The 5,964-nt window shown below is 35.5% G+C and overlaps 1 long non-coding RNA gene across 2 annotated transcripts; it reads left to right on the forward strand.

Moving 5' to 3' along the window:
• The first annotated feature begins 2,103 nt into the window (after window positions 1–2,103).
• LOC112773128 (uncharacterized) lies at window positions 2,104–5,730 on the forward strand. Of its 2 annotated transcripts, XR_011876126.1 has the most exons (8): window positions 2,104–2,495; window positions 2,594–2,655; window positions 2,951–3,490; window positions 3,597–4,284; window positions 4,374–4,440; window positions 4,520–4,622; window positions 4,728–5,520; window positions 5,667–5,730. It is a non-coding gene; the product is annotated as an uncharacterized lncRNA (long non-coding RNA). The 2 variants fall into 2 exon arrangements; XR_011876127.1 differs by lacking the exon at window positions 4,520–4,622.
• Window positions 5,731–5,964: the final 234 nt, after the last annotated feature.

A 5,964-nucleotide genomic window follows, 5' to 3' on the forward strand; every position in this document is an offset into this window, starting at 1 on the left:
AAAATGTTACTAATTTCATTTGATCGGGACTTAAAAATTCATAATTCCATTCGTTCAAAATTGTTTCTGAAATTACTAATCTGTCCTTGTCTTCAACCTCCTCACGCTGTCTCCCCATTATCACTTCTGCAGCCTGATCTGTACAGTTCGTCAAATTTATTGAGTTTTCCGACCACCTAATTGCGTCATCACAAGCTCTTGCACATATATTCTCCTGTTGTTCACAATTGACTGCTTCGCTTCCACAATTCCTGCCTGACAATTCATCCCAAAAGTTTCAAGTCCCACTTCTTTTACCAACACGTCAAAGCCACTGGTGCCAATCGTGATATGGACCCATTCATTGATCACGTCTAACACATAGGTGTCAATTTGGATTCGGCCACCACTAAAGGACTGGCACGATTCTGTTACTTCATCGCATCCAACCACCTCACCCCATTGGTTTCCTATTATACTAAAAGTATTCACGGACCACGCATGCAACGGAACCCCGAAGCATTCCAACCAAACTCTTCGAGTTTCACTCTTCTCCGACTCATCCCATCTCCATACCCTATGAAACAACTGTAGCAGACTATTCATTTTGAATGTGTAAGCCTCCTCCGCATTTAGCAAACTGTCAAAGGTCAACAGCACTTTATATGATCCCATTTCTCGCACCTGGATAACTTGAGAAAAGTTCTTCGCAACTGATTCCTTTAAAGATCTATAGTCAATGGCTTTCGTCGTTCCACCTACTAGGCTTCTCTGCAACCAGACCAAGTTTTCTGTTGCCACCCCCACTTCCACCTTTTTTGTCAACCCATTCTTGTGCGGATCTTGGAGTGTTTTCTCCTTAGTTAGATCTGTAGCAACGGCTGCTGAAACTTTCTGCTTCTCTTCTCCTTCTGGTGGTTGCTGGCCTCGTGGCTGCACACTGTTCATTTCCTTCACAGCAGACATTCTCCGATATTTAGCTTCCCCCACGAATACTACCTTCCCTCTCAACCGCAGCCGATTCATGTCTGCTATAGCTTTCAAGGCTCCTCCTTTCGTAGTATATCGTATGAACGCAAAAATGTATAAGCCACCATGTTTTTGTTTCCTTGATAAGTATATGTCGTTTATGCGACCAGTCCAATTGAACAGTTCGAACAGCTACCTCTTGGAAATGTCTTCTGGAAGATTATCCACAAATATTGAGTATGAATCGTGCTCTAAACGTCGATACTCTTCTCGGTTCCAAACTCGAGGATCTTTAACCTGACCTATCCTTCTACCCCCCAAGTGTTTCCCACCCTCGCTCGCTCGCAGTCTCTCTTTCGCTCTCTCTCACTCTCTATATCATTTATGTGGCAGGAACAGTTATATTTGGTTCTTTATCTACAGATCACGTGATTGAATTTGATTGGTTGAAGGTGGCTATAGATAGACAAAATTTGAAAGGAATAGGGTTGAAATTCATTTTCAGAAAAAAAGCTCTTCCAATATTATATTCCCAAAGATTTTTTTATCTTGTTTAGAGTTCATTTTTTTATATAAAATTCCTTCCATTGTCTTTACTTTCATTTTGGTCGTGCAAATTTATTTTTTCCACAGAATTTATCTTTCTTTTTGTTACAGTTTCGCATTTATATTTGAATTCAATGTCCTTTGACCACCTTAAATACATTTTATCGCTTTCCTTTGAATTTAAAGTCATTTACTTTACTATCTGTAATTTCAATTTCAAAAAATTTAAATTCCATTTACATTTTAAATTTTTTCTTTTCTTTTTTATTCATTCAAAATTGGAATTTTTTGGTGCATTTTTTAAAACTGACCCTCTCAAATCGTTAGATATCAAATCAACCATATTTACTAAAAATCTACGTAGCAAAAACTAAACTGAATTACTAAATTAATTTTCAAAAACTATTTAAATAAATTAAAATTTGAAAAACCAAATTAAATTACACGTAAAATTTGAGATACTGGATCAAATTTTTTCTTCTGAAATGCATACTCATCTACTACTTGTATAATAGCCGTGGCTTCAGAAGCCACGCGTCAGCCTCACATTCATTTGAGTTAAAAAAACAATAAAACGTAGTAATCCTTCACGCGTTTCTCTATCATCTCAGCTTTCCCCTTTCTCTTCTCTCTTCTTTAGTTGACGCGCCCCTCTTCCGTCCACTACATCTCAAAAAAACCCCACACTCCTTTCTTCCCTTGGTTCTCTCTCGATGGGGTTTGCTATCCATCTGAGTCGGATCTCCTCTCTGGTGGTGGTTGATGTATCTCTCTGGATTACGATGTATATGTGGTCGGGTGCGTTCTGTTTGTCTCTGCGCTTTGGGTAGTTGGAGTTCAAAGCGCTGGGGTGGTGGTAGGTAAGGGTTTACAGAGATGAGATCCCATTTTTGGGAGTGGATTCTGAGAGAAGAGAATAGATGTCTTGATCTCTGAGCGTGGTCATCTCTGGCGCTGTGTCTCTGAAACCCTAGGTCTTCAAATTCGATCTCCACAATCTGGTTTGTATGTTGTTTTCAGTGGTTGCTACTTCTTCTTCATTTTTGTTGTTTCATTCAATTTAAGACCAAGGAAACTAACCTAATTTCGTTGGTTGCAGCTCAAGTAGTCAAAGTTGGAAATTGAAAAGGCGAGTTGAACATAGCCGATTAGCCGATTCGGGTAAGTAGCGTGGGTTGTTGTTCTGTTGTAGCTTATACGTGCTTATTGTGTTACTTGAGTCATGTATTAGGGCAAAGAGCTTAATTTGTATTCGTGCTTATTCTGTTTCTCTGATTCTTTGGTTTTTTATCCTTTGCAAGTGCTTTCGTTTTATTTAATTTAAGCTTTTTTGGACTGGTTGTGTCTGAGTGTCATATTGCATTTTTGATCCCGGAAGGAAGGATCTTTGGTTTTTTGGCTCAGATTTTGTGTTGGTGACCAAAGATAGTTGACTTTCTGATTTTTACAACTGCAGATGTTGGTGGAAAATGGTTGAAATGGCAAAGTCTAAATTTGAGTGGTTTAAACATGCCATGGATTGGACTCCTAAATTTCCAACAAAGGTACAAAACTCTGGTTTTTTATGAAAGTTTGCAGGTTGATAGGTTTATTTATGGCCTTTATTACAAGTCGTCTTGACTTATTTATTTCTTTTTTCCTTGCCTGAATCTTTTTTTTCCTTCTGTTTTCTTGGGTATTGAACTAAAACCCGTGTCTATTTAAGTGGTGAAGAATTTAGTGGTTGGTGTTCATATCCATTGTTTTCTTTTGCATTGTTAGTGTCTAGAGAAAATGAGTTATTTGGGTGTAGGTGTTAGTCCGGGAACAGTTCGAGTGTACCATAGCACAAACCTGAAATTGTTGGATAAGAGGATCAAGTAGCTGAGTTGGTGTTAAGGTTTATGATTCTTGGTCTTGGAGTTGTTGCAGCTGTTCTTATTGGAACTGATTCACAAGTGAAGGTGGTTTTCTCCTTTGAGAAGGAAGCTAAATTCACTGATGTTAAGGCTTTGGTGTAAGTATCTATTAATCTATGTTCTATGTTAATTTCTAGCAATAAAAGTGTTGCATGTTTTGTTGTCCTAATTCATTAGTTTTTTATGGATTAAAAAACTTTGCAGATTCTTGGTAGTTGCTAATGGTTTGGCTGCTGGATACTCTTTGATTCAAGAACTTCGTTGTGTTGTGAGTTTGGTTAGGGGAAGTGTTCTCTTCAACAAGCCCTTAGCTTGGGCCATTTTCTATGCTGATCAGGTACCCTTTTATATTTGAAAGATCACATAATAAGAGCTATATACACTCCATATGAAAACACTTCAATTGCTCTCCGAATATCCTAGAAATTGTAGGCATCATATTGAATTTGGTTTTCTAATATGTAATCCATAGTAGCCTTGAATAATTTTGATTCTTTTTCTGAACTCTGTCTTCATGAAGAGAGATTCTTTTTCGATTTTCTATTAGGTTTATTTTCAGTATGCAGGAATTTTATTAGGGTTTGCAATTGTGTTTCTGATTTTCCATTGGGGTTTTCATGTTTCCATGGCGATTTCAAACTTATTCGGAGCATTTTTGTGTAGTTAAATCTGAGTTTTGTAATTTTTCGTTGATTTTAATCCTAAATTTTCTATAATGTACACTGAACTATTGAGCTATTAATACTTATACACACTTTCTAAAACTTTATTGATTTAATTTTTTTTTCACTTTCAGAATGACCCAAACAAAACTCCAGCACTATCACGCCACAAGAGAGGATGTAACTATAAGAAATCATTCTACCAAAAGAAATACTGTAAATGCTTTCAGGTATTCATCCATCCTTACTAGGTATCATGAATGCTTCAATTTTAGTTATAATATCAGTTACTAATGGTAGTATGTTTTGTTTTTCAAAGGCTGGTGTTGGATGTTTCATAAACTGTAGATGTGACACGTGTAAGAACACGTTTGGTAGAAAGGATGGTGAGTTGTCCCTTCTTTTGCAAATTAAATACGTGTCAGAATTTAACTGTTTTATTGTTTCAGGTTCTAAATTCTGTAGGAGTAGAAACCCAACCAGAAGTAGAAATAGAGGCCTGTGGTAAAGAGTTTATTGAAAATGCATCACGGAAAATTGAAATTCAGAACTCCCACGGGATGTCTAGGTTGGAAATGTTGTTTTTTGGTTAGTTTTGAAATGATAAAATTGATGATTTTGCTTATTAATTCTGATTTGATTTATTTTTTGATTCTTTTTTTTTATGTGACAGTTCATTGAATTTTCCGTTAGAGTAAGATGTTTGGGACTCTTTGCTCTCAGCCACTTGAACATTCTCAAACTGTTTCACACCACGAAACGATTGGAGGTAGAGGCAGAAGTGGATAGGTCTCCGATGACTTGGACCAAAACTACTTCTCCAAATGGGAAGAAATTTTTAATTGATAGTCAATAGTTATTAGTTAGGCCTTTTTCCTTTTCAGTCAGGTTAGTAGTTTGTACCTTTAGGCATATAGATGTCCTGGTTTAGTTTTAAGTATATTTTAGTTTTAGTGCGATCTTTAGATGTGTTTGAAAAAATTATATTATTTGAGCTGTAATTAGTTGGCTTAGTTTTATTTTATTTGAGTTATTTCAGAAGAAATTTTTTCGCTTTCATAATGGCAATTGTGAGGTGATCCAATAGTTTTGACAGGTTAGTAGGCATTAGATTGATTTAAGTTTTCTAATGATGTATTCATTGGGACACTTGCTCTATTGGGTCTTCATTTGTTTTCTTCAATTTGTTGTTGAAAAAAGCTATAGCAATAATAGAAGTATAATGTCTAAAATTAATTCTAACTATATGAATTTACTGTTATTTTAGTTGCAATCATTTTTGTATGTTTATCTTTATTGGTCCATTTTGTTTTCTTGAGATTTTGTTCGATTTGTTTTGAGTACATACACATGAACTAATTGTTCTATGTTTTTTTTCCCTTTATATCGAGGTCCAACTATGTTTTTTTTTTCCACACATATGCAAGGTGCTTCTGTTTTCTCTAATGACGATGAGTTGATATCCGGTTAGTTGTTTATATGATTAAGTTTATACTATTAATGGCCATTTCCATATATTATATGAGGTCAATCCTTACCTTATCTTTTCTATGAAAAATCCTTTCTTTTTGGTATTTGTTTTCAAAATAAAATCGATATAATGCTGGTACAGGTACTCATCTTAATCTCAAGTGAGCTGAGAAAGCTTGTGCCTTGGTTGCCGAAATTCTAGGTATTTATATTTTATCCATATTTATTTTTGTTACATTACCTTTACCAGTTTACGGCCATCTTGACTTGATGATATTTTTCTATTTCGGTGTCTCATTGTTTGTTGTTTTAGATAGGGATGAAATTTTCATTTTCTTTTCACCATTATTTTTTGTTGATTTTAATTGGTTATTTTCTGTTTTGGTTCCTTTTATTTTTTCATGGTTGTTCCTTCCTATTTTATGTGTTGCTCTGTGTAC

Source organism: Arachis hypogaea, chromosome 18 (genome assembly GCF_003086295.3).
Source record: "Arachis hypogaea cultivar Tifrunner chromosome 18, arahy.Tifrunner.gnm2.J5K5, whole genome shotgun sequence".
Taxonomy (NCBI): domain Eukaryota; kingdom Viridiplantae; phylum Streptophyta; class Magnoliopsida; order Fabales; family Fabaceae; genus Arachis; species Arachis hypogaea.